Source organism: Parasteatoda tepidariorum, chromosome 10 (genome assembly GCF_982258835.1).
Source record: "Parasteatoda tepidariorum strain Cologne lab strain chromosome 10, Ptep-v5.0, whole genome shotgun sequence".
Lineage (NCBI taxonomy): Eukaryota > Metazoa > Arthropoda > Arachnida > Araneae > Theridiidae > Parasteatoda > Parasteatoda tepidariorum.
The window spans coordinates 40,984,082-40,998,290 of record NC_141764.1 but is presented as its reverse complement, the minus strand read 5'-3'; the positions used below and the strand labels follow the sequence as shown (position 1 = coordinate 40,998,290).

General features: G+C 25.7%; 1 protein-coding gene and 1 long non-coding RNA gene across 6 annotated transcripts in view; one reads left to right on the top strand and one right to left on the bottom strand.

Moving 5' to 3' along the window:
• Positions 1-14,209, top strand: part of LOC107441514 (uncharacterized) — a 162,469-nt gene that overhangs the window by 108,969 nt on the left and 39,291 nt on the right. The window contains exon 1 of one of the 3 annotated variants that reach the window (XM_016054801.4): positions 3,354-3,616. The exons of the other annotated variants lie outside the window; for them this stretch is intronic. The gene's annotated coding sequence lies outside the window, so the exon portion shown is untranslated. Of the gene's footprint in view, positions 1-3,353; positions 3,617-14,209 lie in introns of those variants that run through there. 3 annotated transcript variants of the gene reach the window in all.
• The window catches only part of LOC139426315 (uncharacterized), an 84,023-nt gene that overhangs the window by 42,221 nt on the left and 27,593 nt on the right, over positions 1-14,209 (bottom strand). Inside the window, exon 1 of one of the 3 annotated variants that reach the window (XR_011637554.2) lies at positions 13,491-13,613. The exons of 1 other annotated variant lie outside the window; for it this stretch is intronic. This is a non-coding gene — a long non-coding RNA (uncharacterized LOC139426315). Of the gene's footprint in view, positions 1-3,215; positions 3,357-13,490; positions 13,614-14,209 lie in introns of those variants that run through there. One more of the 3 variants, XR_015429540.1, reaches the window with a different exon arrangement.

Genomic DNA, 14,209 nt, shown 5'->3' with positions numbered 1-14,209 from the left:
TTGCAATTTTAATACAGTGCAAAATAAAACTATGCTGTATGAAAATTAAGCCTAAATTTGATTATGCAATTTTGCAGTTCAATTTCAAAATCAAGGTGATTCAATTTAATACCTTTTAGCAATTCCTGCAAATTCCTACTCTGAGGAAAAAAATCTGGTAAAACTACCGAAGTATTGCAAAGACATTTCTGGTAAAAAAAAATATATGATTCTAGCAATAAAACCAAAATATACTGTATTTAAACCAATCATATGGTAACGGTTTACCGGGTAATAAAATCAAAATAAACTGTAATCAAACCATTCATTTGGCAATTTTTCCATTCATATGTTAGCGGCTCTCCGGAAATTCTGGTTTTCAGAATCATAGTTCTTTTTATCAAATGTCTAGTAACAAATACAAAAGTAAAGAGTAAAATTAACTGAATAAATGATTATTGTACCATGCTCTAAGATATCATAATAAAATTATCAAATTTTACCACATTTACCAAATTTTATCTCATATTATAAAACAATATTTTACTGTTAATTTTACCAAAATCATTACCAAAATGCTTCGGTTCTAATTGCTTTGCTTTTTGATGTCCCCATAGAGCTAGAAACATGGTAAATTTTACCATATTCTGGTAGTTTCGACCACACTTTTTTCTCATGCACGATATTATTATTCAAGGATAATAATATCGATAATTAAATGATACTTTGATTCAATGTTGAACAGATTTTCCTGATGGATTGATCATATTTCGAACAGATTCTGATAGAGCAGATTTTGTACTGCAAACTTAGAAAGAGCACTTCTTCGTGTACAGGAATGAAATTTATCAGTAACAATACCAGTTTATAAAGTTAATTTGAAATGTCCTCTTTAGCATCAATGCCAACCATAATTGTTAAGCACAATATAGAACAAACATGTTCCAAAGTTTATTTTAGGACAAAATATGATAATGTCAAAACATATTTCAATGCAGACTCGACAAAGGCTATCACATACAACTATTTAGTCTCAGTTGCATTCCTTTTGTTCAGATAAAAAATTTTAAACCTTTGGAAAGGTTTATTAAGTTAAGCATTTTTAGTCATGAATCACACACTCTAAGCATAGTAATAACTAAATAACTTTTTCTTGATTAAAAAGTTTCATTCGCTTTAAAATTACACTATTTGAAAATGACAGTCTACATGTTTCCATCGCTCAAAAAAAGGAACCTATTTCAAAGACTAACCAGACGTGCATGAGAAGAAACATAAATAATTTGAAATATTAAACGTAAAGTTGTTAACCGAAAAGTAAAAATAAAGGTGAGAAACAAACTGGAAAAACCTCAGAAGTCGAGAGAGAATAAAAGTAAAGATGAAAAACCAGAACAAGAAAAACTACTTTGGCTGAGAGGAAAATGCATTTCCACTTGCTATGAAGAGGTGGTGAGGAACTAATTCCGTTAATCAAGAAATCAGCATTCATATGAATATTCATTTCCTCTCTATACTTTTTTGAAGCCAATGAGTTTTTTTAACTAAAAAATATCTTACCACTTCAGTTTCTTCGGATTATTTATTTAATAACTAGTTTTTTAGAAAATTAGAAGTTGATGTAGAAGGTAGTACCAAAATATATTAAATATGTAAGAGCTAATTCTTATAATAATAAACCATGGTTATTCATAGAAAATTAGTTTTTTGGTAAAAAAAGAATGTATAAAGTATAAAAAAGTATTCAGCCGCATTTGACTAAAAATAATACACTTTAATGATGAACTTAAAAACTCATCAAAAAAAACTTTTTCTAACAACGTCCATGCTACACACTACAGCCAACAGAAGGCTTTTATTTTCTTAATGTCGCCTTCGAGCAATGTTCACATGTCTTTTCACATGGCGTCATAGATTATCTTTGGTTCAGATCACCACAACTTTCAGTTTCAATAGTGGTGTTGCATATTAGTCCTCTTTTTTCGAATGGTTAATATTTAAAAGGTTTGCTAACATTTTTGGAAGAAGTAAAAAACTGTAACTTTTATTAACGCTCACGTTTATGAAAATTACATCACCATAAAGGAATTATGCAAATATAACCAAACTTACATGAAATGTTAAGCGTAAAATGTTCAAATGTTTAGTAAGGAAAAGCAGGGAAGGAGCACCAGCTCTTTATCAGCACATGTTTCGCTTCTTCCATGGCCTGCTTATTCTCCGGATATGTCATGCACTGAACATATCTGGGATTTCATCAATCGGTGCCTCGCTCGTTCCACTAGTGGAACACAGTAACACTGAACATTAGTGTCAAGAGTCCAGTCAAAAACCATGTGGAATGCTATTCCCCAGAATTACATTCATAACGTGAATGTTCCAATGCCGGCTTTTTTATCTTGCAAATTTGATTATTATTAAATTTGATTATTATTTTGCTTTATAAAGCAATCATTATATCTGTCTTAACTTGGGGATCCGAAACATAGTCTTTAACTAAACCACTAACTAAATCAAGCAGACCTACTAGCTGTCTTTGACAGAATAGCCTTGAGAAAAATTTCGATGCTATAAATGTGGATGCTTTTGGAGGCAGCAAAATTTTGAACTTTATAGACTATTCAAGGAAGCTGATATCAACAAATACATAAAAATAAGTTACTTAAGCTTGTCAAATCTGTTGAATGGACCCTTCTTCCTTGACATTTAATATCTAAAATCACAAATCAATGGGAACTAGAGTTAGAATTGACGCAAGATCAGATGCCTTAACTGTGTGAAAAAGGGTTTCAAAATCTTAATTACTAACTGGAGAACAATCGCAAAGAAAATAGCAGAGTGGAGGAAGATTCTAGGGAAGGCTCGGGCCCACAAAGGGTTGTCAAACCAATAGAAGAAGGGATTTGATTATTTATTATGCCACTATCAATAACGTGTTAAATAAATTTCATTAATTTCAGACAATTCATTCATGCTGTTGCAGTTTTTACAGGCATTAGTGTAATATAAGCTTTTGGACTTAAAAAACTAAAACTGTACAGCTTGAAAGGGAGTTCTAAACTGAAGTTCAGGTTCTAAACCAAAATACACCATAGTCGGGCCCATTAGTGTAATATAAGCTTTTGGACTTAAAAAACTAAAAATAGAGCTTTAAAGGGAGTTCTAAAATGAAGTTCAGGCTCTAAACCAAAGTACACCATAGTCGGGCCCTGAAGAAAAAAAGGAAAATTAATTACCAGTGTAACGTACTCGCAGAAAGGGTTGGGTAGATAATAAGTCCAGTTTTGTTTTCTTGATCCCATCTTCACTTTTTTTTACTTTCTTTTGCCGCCCTCTCTGACGTAACATCAGAAACCAGATGTATCCCTTCATTTCGACTTCATTTTCGAATCTTTTAGTATGGAATGAACAACCACGGGAATCGGTCTTGAAATTCAGAAAACCGGTCGCAGCGGCAAGAATTGAGAGATTTGCGGTGCATCTGTCATTGAAAGGGGTGTTACGTTTACGTTTTTTCTTTACATTTGGATTTAATAAAAAAAAGAAAAAGAATTAATTGAAGTGAAAGAATTTTTTTGAATCACCGTAAAAGATGTGCTGAGTTAAAAGAGTGCGTGGATTATTTTTTGTTCCACAGGTAAAATCTTATCTTAATTTACTTCTTAATTTAATAATAACAAATTAACCTATAAATTTCATTTAAGAATGAATTGCTTTTTTATTATTAGTTTAACTTAAAACATTCATTGAAATATTTTATTATTGCAATAAAAAATAGATAATTAAAATTAATTTTTGGTTTTTTGAATGAAAAAGATCATTAAAATTAAAGCACAAAACTGCTTTTATCACCAAAAAGAATATATTTACCTAATGTTTTTCATGGTGTAGATAATTTATATTTTTTCAAAAAATCGTGTATTATTTTTGCATGTTGATTTTCTATAAGCTTAGATTAATTTATTACTTAATTTTTAGATTATCTCTAAATATGCTTTGAACATATTAAGTTGTCTTTATCTAAATTGTTTACACTTCTGTGTTAATATTTTATAATTATTTTCCAATTTTTTATGCAGTTCAATTTCCTTTCGGTAGTGCAGGAAAATATTTTGTAAACATCATCCTTTTTTAATTATTTTTATTATTCGAAATGTTTGAAGTAGTACTTCTAATTTTAACTATAAAAAATTTAATACTACATTAAAATCGCTTCACAAAAGTTTTAATTTAAGAAAAATACGATTATTATTTATTATGAACTGTCTTCTTGCTTGTAAAGTTATCTGAACAATTTAGGTACTAAACAATTTAGGTCGCAATTTTTTGATAACATATTTTCTGAAATACTTTAGAATACTGTGCACCTAGTTTTACAGATGATGACTAATAAATTTTAAAAAAGTACTTTAGCTTCTTTTAATTTAAGTTTGACTTTTGAACTGGTTTCAAAGTTTACTTATAGAAGGAGTTGTAATTACAGTAAAATAGTGAGAGAAAATTTTATTGAGTATCTCTATGAAAGTATTAGTTTCTTTCAATTATCAGATTTTAGCCAAAATTATATTAAAAAAATTTTCAAATTGTAGCTTTTTCGCCTAATAAATAAATTTTTAAGTTTGGGAAATGAAAATTAATTCAAGCTCAACTTCAAAAGGTGAACTTTTCAAATTTAATAAAATGTTAACATTTTCACCATTTATTAAAATTTGCATCATTTGAGGATAAAAAACAAAAAAATTTAAAATTGATCAATTGTTTTCTGAGGAGAATTGCGTCAAAATATAGCCATTCTAACACTGCTTATGATGAAACATATGACTCTCTGTATTTATGGAAATTTTTTATTACTTAAACTATTTTTTTTTCAAAAAATAAAGTTTCCCAATGTTTCAAGGTGAAATTCATGTAATCCGTTTTTCAAGTTTCTGCAAAAATTCCAGTTTTTAGTATAAATTGTAATGTATATAAAAACACTTCAGAAGTAAAACAAAACTTAAGTATTTTATATATTAAACTCTTAAGATTAGAATATGTTGAACATTTTAAGATATGGACAAGAAGCATAAAGCCTCTGTTTAAAAACACTGTATAAAATAACATTCGTAAAATATTATGCGTAATGACAGTAAACATTTATAAGATTTTATGTACAAGGTATCTATTTCAAAATCACAATTAATCACAAGAATACCAAATTCAACATTTTTTCTACCCCTTTAAATTATGAAAATTTAAAAGTGATTTTAAACAATACTCTTGAAGTCTTTGATTACTCAACAAGTTTGCAGTATTAATTCTACATAACTGATTCGAACTAAGATTCTCAGACTTAATCGAACTATTTTTATTTGAACTCGCGGAAACACTTGATTTTATAATAGATTTTAGCTTGCTTAAAAAAAATTTCTTCGCAAATTTAAATGCGAAAACAAAATAATGTTTTATCAACAAAAAAGAGATTTTTTTTTTAATCCTCTTTGAAAATAAAAAATTTTCATTGGATATAATGCACTAACCATACTAAAATATAAAAAATGAATTGAAACTAGATTTGCTCTTCGTGTAATCCTTCATCATCATCAATAAATATGATTATTCAGCTAAAATCCATTTTCTTATTGTTTTTTTTTTTTTGTGTGTGCTTAAATTATCATTTTTTTTGACCCGGAACATTCTAAAATCTAAAAACGTGATGTGATTCAAAACCAATTTTTCGTTACGAAAAAAGATTTCATAAACAAATAAAATGATAACTATAATTAGAAAATGAAATGATTAGTTTTCGAAATTTACTGATATCTGTTATCTTCAGTTATCAAGTATAATCAATTATTTATGTCTATTTAAAAACATAAAAATATTTTAAAGATGACAGGACGCTAAATCAAATATAATTAAACAACAAAATTCACGTAGTAAAACACAACAAAATTTAAGTAAAACGGAATCTTACTGTGTTTGACTAAAAAAAATTATTTTTGTTAATTAAAAGTATCTGGCCTAGATAAGCTAAAGCAATAGGAAGCTCGATAATCATTTCTTATCTTTACTTTTTGTTTGTTGGAATGCTTTTATTGAAAAATAGACGAAGCTATTAGCTAATATTAATTCCTGATTCCTTCTATCAAGGGTAATGAAATTTATACATCTATTTCTAACAATTTATTTTACAAAGCAGAAAGCAGTTTTCGAAAAAATTAATACGCAGGTTTTTGATTTAACTGATTAAAACTATTGTAACTTGAACTTTATTTCCTTTACATGGAAGTTAACACAATTAAAAATGCATTTTAATGCATAAATTTTTTACATTAAAGTCTAAGTTGATAAAGTATATATTTAAAGCATTGTCAATTTTCCATTTTCATAAATAAAACCATGAAAACAATCTAAATAAATATTTACTCACATTATATCATTGCAAAATAAGTATTAGTTTTTAAGTTGAAAATATTCATCCATTTCTTAACTTTATCTGTAAAATCAAACCTCAAACATGTGTACATTAGGATAAAATTAAAATTTTGAACTTTTAGGAAAACACATAATAAATAAATTACTTACTTAAAATTATAAAAATTATTCTTAAATCATATTTATTTTTTCAACAAAAAAAATCTCTAAATATTTTTTAATTTATTATATAAAATTATAATCAAGCTAAATATCTTTAAAGTACAATTAAAAGAATCAATTTTCATTAATTTACATAATTAAAAAATTGATATTAATAATTTATTAATTAATTACCGGTTGTATAAATAATTAAATATTATTATTTTTAATTACATATTATTATTTTACATTTAATAAATTAAATTTTATAATTTATAATGTATGAACTTTTAAAGCTTAAATAAAAAAAGTTTAAGATTATTAGCTACTAATAAATATTATTATTAGTTCTAATTACATATTATTATTTTCACTTACATTTAATATATTAAAATGTTTACTTTATAACATATTAATTTTTAAATCTCGGCTAAAATATGCAAAGCTCAACTTATTACAAGAAAAATAATGGTATTTTCTTAAAAATATATCTAACTGAAATTAGAATCAAAACTCAACTTGAACATCATAATGATTAGATAACTTTTTCTATTACAACTTTCGCTTTCTGAATATTCGCTTTTAGCGTTATTTTCACTTGTCACTTCAATATATTCCATAAAAGGAAACATGAAATAAAATACCACATCCTGACCTACTTCTCGTAATAGTTGAGGAGAGAAAGTTTTTCATTCTGACACACTAACGAAACCTTTCGATCTCTGTAACAGGTAGCCCATTTTGTCCTTGAGAATCATATTCTTAGACCTAATTGCATTTATGATAAAAACAGGTCTTACACCTTTCTTTTATTTTTTTTATAACGAACCAAGAAAAATGTACTCTCTATGAAAGCTATATTTTTTTTTAATATTTTCTAAGCAGAGATATTTCATACCTTGTAATTACTATGTAATAATTTATCGGCTTATAAAAAAATGTCTGAGTAGTTACAGAAGTAAAGTAACTATGAAGGAAAAACTAACTATGTTAGGGCAAGTTTTTTTTTGTTTTTATTCCGAAAATATTAAAATAATGTCGTATTATCGTACGTTTTTAAAATTTGTCAATTTAGTAATTTAAACAAGGCACAATCTCGATATATTTTAATAGAAAAATATTCTTCTAAGTATTTTATGACGGCGCATTTCATACATTGTAAAAAATTCCAGATCAAATTACAGTGAAATATACCTGCACTCTGAGTGCCGGTACATTGGCTCGACTGTACTGTAAAAATTCCCATATCAGATTAAGGTAAAAAGTACTGGCACTCAGAATGCCGATACTTTTTACCATAAACTCTATTTTTAGCGAAACATGCTACGGAACGAAAAATCTGACATACCTTAATTTCTATAGTAATAATTACAGAAAAAATCACTGAGTCAATCTAATTAAATAAATATTATTGTAAAACTTGTAAGCATAATATGTAACAATGAATTATAAGCTGTAACAATGAATTTTTCGATAAAATGGATTTTTAACATCCGAAGTGCAGGTATTTTATACCATAATTTGATCCGGAATCTTTTACAGTGTTGGGTTCAAGTTGAAGTATGTACACTTTGAAATAATAACTTGCTATAATGTGTGCATTTTGTAAGAACAACACGTCGAAATATGTGCGTTTTGTAAAAATAACATGAATGCTTTGCAGAAATAAAATGTTGTAATATTCATATTTTGTAGAAATATGAGATCACTAATTTTTCATTAAAATAGAAATACATGTACGATTAACAAAATTAATAAGTTAGAAGCGTTTAGCAAAACAGGGAAATTCTTGATATTGAAAGAAATATTTATGAGCGAAGCACATACTGGATTTGGTTCAGGTAGCATCAAAATTAATATCCAATTATTTTTCATAGGGAGAAAAACTGAATTAAATTTAATTCATATTATTACGGCTTATTAAAAACAGCGTGAAATTCAAATACAGCGTAGAAAAAAGGCACGGAAACTGGAAACGCTTCAAATCTGAAATTATTCAAGATCTGATATTATTGTCATCTGATATTATTATTTCAAGTAAAATTTTAATTTGTTTTCTTAGGCTGAAAACAGCGTTTTTTATTATAATGGCTACAGATTAGTGTTAAAAAAATAAATGGTTTCAAGTTAAAAAGTAATAAAATTATTAACTATGATATATAATTATCTCAAGTAATATCGATGCAGCAATTGCATTACTCAGTACCTTGTTAAAAACTTCAAAAAAATAAAAACATGTGAAAAGTATCGAAAATGGGAACGAAAGGTGAAACTTATGCTCACATAAATTTGCTGTAAAAATGATAACCTACTCATCTAATTTATCTATTATCTAGTTTGTCATTAATGAAAATTAACTCATCTAATTTATCTAACATTTAGTATATCTATTTAATTTTTCTAATTTATCATTAATGAAAACCATCTCATCCAATTTATACGTTATCTAATTGATCATTAACGAAAAACTTCTAAATTATTTTATTACTCATCTATATTATTATTATTAAATTTAAAAAAAGGCATAAGCTAAAGAAAAAATTCTCTAATAGCTTAAAACCGCAATCATAAGTATTATGTTTGAATTTTTAGAAGTAAATTAATGTATTTCAGTGATGGAAAAGCTTAAAAAGGTTTAATAAAAAAACGTTCCATATTTCTGAAAACAAAACTTTTCATTATTCATCTTTTTAGTTTATGTATTAATTCGTACAGCAAAGCACAATATATGCTTAAAATTTTGATAGCAAAATAATAGAACCAATGATGTTAAACTTAAAATTCTGATTTATTTTAAATTACCGAGATTTTAAATTATTGTTAGGAACAAGAAGAGAGAAATACTAACGAGAAAGAAATCAGAAAGATTAGAATTTAAAGAAAAAGAAAAATTGAAAAATTTTTCTAAAAGAAATTTTGAAAAATTGCGAATAGCTATTAGTTCTTCATAACCTTTTATATTGATTTTAAATACAATAATTTGTAAGCATTGCATAAAACTTAAATATATTTAAACTAAAATAAAATATATAATAATATAAATATTTTTAATCATACTTTAAAAATCAGTTTATGAGGCAATTTACTTGTCTATTCCAATATTTCCAGATTTGATTTCGCGATTTTAAATTTTTGACATGACTTGAAATTAAAAATTTCTATAATTAAAGATAGTTTCTCAAAATAATCAACAAAGTTTGTATTAATTTTGTTAAATTTTTGTGAGAACTGGTTTATCTGATTAATTTTTAAATGAAAAAAAAAACCGAAACCTTATGCGAAGCTATGAAGCTGCATTCCAAACTTCATAGCCTGTAAGCAATTTTCAAATAATTAATGTAGCTATTATTAATTGTTTTGTAGTTTCATTTATTAACAAAAATCCAAGCCCTAAAAGTAAAAAAAAAAATTTGAAGTCCATAAAAAATGAAGTCTTTTCCAAATAGTATCATGAACTCGTGCAATTTCCAACCCATCTAAATCTAGAAACATAAATTCTAAAACCATTTTTTATATACCTTGTCTTGTATAGTCCACTTACTATCGTTACTACAAAAACTTGATAAAGTAAATCATGAAACACAACACACGAACCCAAAAACCTCAAAACTTTCTTTTTTTTTTAATGCGCTTTCATTTACTAAAAAATGTATGCTATTGTAACAGGGCATTGTCATTAAAGCGGCATTTTTTTGCACAATTTTAAGCATCATTAATAACGGACATTCATTCCTACAAGGTACTACTTGTTAAGCTTTTTTTAGCTAGTTTCTGGCATTTATGCTCTTTTAATCCCTAATTCCTGTTATTTGTGATTCGATTTTTCATCACTCTTCTCGAGTGGTTTTTTTTTTCGTGAACTAACTCATCTAAACTCATGTTTTTCTTTCTGAGTACTTATTAGGAATTTTTATTTTTGTTTTTCATAAGACAAAAAATTATTGTTCCATTTTTTTTAAAAAAAAACCTGTTATATCGCTTTTGCAGTTTTTTTTTTTTTTTTTGCATAACATTTTTAAACGATATGGACATGTGACACGACACATTCTGCACTATTAAAAAATTTTAAAATCCTATACAAATATAAAATTTTAAATATAAAAGATAATATGGGATAATAAAGGATATGCGACACGACACATCTCGCACTATTAGAAATTTTAACAAACCTATACAAATACAAAATCTTTAACATTAAATGTAATATAAGATAACAAAGAATATGCGACACGACACATCCTACATTATTGGATATTTTAACAAACGTATACAAATACAAAATCTTTAATATAAAAGATAACATAAGATAACAAAGAATATGCGACACGACACATCCTACATTATTAGAAATTTGAACAAACGTATACAAATACAAAATCTTTAATATTAAATATAATATAAGATAACAAAGAATATGCGACACGACACGTCCTACATTATTAGAAACTTTAACAAACGTATACAAATACAAAATTTTTAATATTTAATATAATATAAGATAACAAAGAATATGCTACACGACACATCCTACATTATTTTAACAAATGTATACAAATACAAAATCTTTAATATAAAAGATAATATAAGATAATAAAGGATATGCAACACCATACACTCTACACTGTTAGAAATTGTTACAAACCTATACAAATACAAAATCTTTCATTTTTACTTCCTCCTCAAGTGACAACGTTTCATTAAATTTTCGTACCGATTCTTTTTGCGTCTCTAGTATTGTTTTAAAAAAATAAGTCCCATTCATATACAAGCAATCATTCAGTTCCTTATTTTTAAATCCATTCAATTCAATATTTAAATAGTCATTGAATTCAGTATCAAAATATATGTTCAATACCTTATTTAAATAAATAATCAATTTTCTTATTATAAAAATCTATTATAATTTTAAAAAAATATTTAACTTTTAAAAGAGAATATTTTTATAAATTCTGGAAGGAAAAATTTCAAGGAAACATTCCTACCTTTTAAAATCCGCTATTTTTATTTTTTTATTTTTTCTCTTGATATCATGAAACTCTAATCAACCACAAAATTGTGCAAAAAAATAGATTAATCAGCATTGCTGATTTTTGTTAAGAATGGAATTGCTTCTGTTAATGAAACATAAAAGTTTTTTTTTGTATCATTGCACATTTAGTCAAGAGTTTTTTCACCTGGAAAAGCCGAGAAGAAAAATATTATTTTTGTCTACTCACGTAAAAAAGTTCACTTTCCTTTTAAGTTAATTCAAAATTTCCTATTATTTTAATTCAATCATTTACACAAAGAACGCATTTAACGATTTCACTAAGCAGCAGATTTAAAAGACAACATATGAAAAATAAGACAACGAATGAAAGACAATGTATGAAAAATAAGATAATTCATAAACAAGAAAAATTAAATATATAAGATCGAAAAATATACAACCGATATAGAAATACAATAATATATAAAAATAAAAACAGGTTAACAACGAAAAACAAATCCAAGAAGCGTTTACTGAAAAAAAATAGAGGTTATCAAACTAAATTTTTTGCCTCATGTCAAATTATACTAGTATTGTTAAAATTACTATCTTTTTCGTTAAAATTATTTCATTTTACCACATTTACTACTAGAAAACATGGTAATAATACCATATTTTATTGTTAATTTTACCAAAGTGCTTCGGTTTAAATTACCGTACTTTATAGTATTGCTATGGAGCCAAAAACACGATAGATTTTACCATATTCTAGTAGTTTTGACCGCCCATTTTCATAGTGCAGCTATAAACTATTTCTAAAACAACTTTAAATTGTATTTTTGCCGAAAAATATTACTAATAAATATAAAAATGCGTAAAAGTTAATTACATACATTTATCTCAATTTTGTTATCAATTTGGACAGATTAATAAATTAAAAGCTTAGTATTTTATAATTAACATTTGGTTTATTAATTTATGAAATAGTAGAAATCAAAAATTATTATGAATAGAAGGAAACATTATGAAATTAACTGTTTAAAATTGTATTGTAACTGATTTAAATTAAAGAAATCTAAGAATGTAAAAATACGTAAATTCTAGAAATGCGAAGTAATACGAAAAAATACCATGCATGAAATAAAAGTAACTTTATTTCACGCTTGTATTAGTTATTTAAATAGAAATATTTAGTTAGTAATACCTTTATAAATAAACACAATGGTTAGCATTTAAAATTAATGACATGTGATTTGAAAAAAAAATTTCTGATAATTAAATGCATTGAAAACCTTTAACTTCTGCTTAAATTTTACACATAATTGAACCAAATGTGTGATTTTTTAAAGTTATTTTCAAAATTTTTAAGTTATATAAGCATATTGTATAGTTATCAGTATTTAAATATATTTATATAACTCCGATTTTAAAAATAAATTTTGCCTATTTTTAAAAGTATTTGTTTTTAGTAAAATTAAATTAAATATAAATTAAATTAAATATAAGTTTGTTTAGACAAGAATAAAAAACTTTAAACTTTTTGTTTTATTTAAGCGTTTTATTTTATTTTATGCTTTTTATTTTAAGAAAAGAATATAGTGTTAATAAACATAATAAAAATGCAATGAAATATTTTTATACCTATCTAATTTCAAATCATTTAAATATCTATTTCCTATTCTTAAGTATTTTTAAAATCCCGTGTGTATTTTTCTTAATATTAACAGAAAATTTAATTTATAAGCTTAAAATTTCACACACATAAAACCCAACTTCTTTGAAAATCTGAAAATTTTTAGTAGTCTTCTAAACTTGCCTTAGAATATTTCAAGAAAGCTGATTGTTCAAACTTTTCCATTCTCAAATGAAACCACTTAAACAATTAAGAATTCTTTAAGCAATTAACATTTACCAAAACATGCATTTATCACTTTTATCATTCTGGACTGTATTATTCCACCTGCAATGTTTAAGTAACACTTACTTTATTTTATTAATGCCTGACCTCTTTAAAGCCCAATCTTTTCTTCTTTTTAAACTGAACAGTTTACTCTCTTTGGTCAGTGAAAAAGAAAAAGAAAACACCTTCAGATAATCAACTTTCTTTTCTTAATTCTTTTAAATCTGATGAAGGAAGATCAGATAAAAAAAAAGCTTGACCGAATGAAAGTACGGAACTTTTGTACTGATTCGATAAAGAAAATCATCAAAGGTGACGCTACCAATAAAATGACCTCTGAATGGCGGCTCGTCTATGGATTCGAACTTAGTAGATTATCTGATAAAAATTTACGCTTAGAATCTATATAAGAAATTGAAGTATAAATATATATATCCGATCCCTCCCGATTGTAAAACTAAATCTAAGTAAACAGCTAAATTCACTTCGTTCGCTTGAATAAGTTTTTTCAAAGCCTTATTAATAAGGTTTGTTTTCGCGAACTTTTTTTACTACTTGCTTTTTTTAAAAGTTCATTGTTGTTCTTACAATTGCTCTTCATGGAACTTTCTAACTCTGTTAATAAACTAGGATTTTTTTCTTATGATTTTTTTTCCTTGATGAAACTTTTAAAATAGATCTTTTTTCTGCAGTAAATAAAACATACTTGAACTCAGAATTTGCATAATATGTACATTTTTTTAATTGGACATCGCTTGTAAAATGATTTGGAAAGAGCAATACATTCAAAATAGCATTTTTCT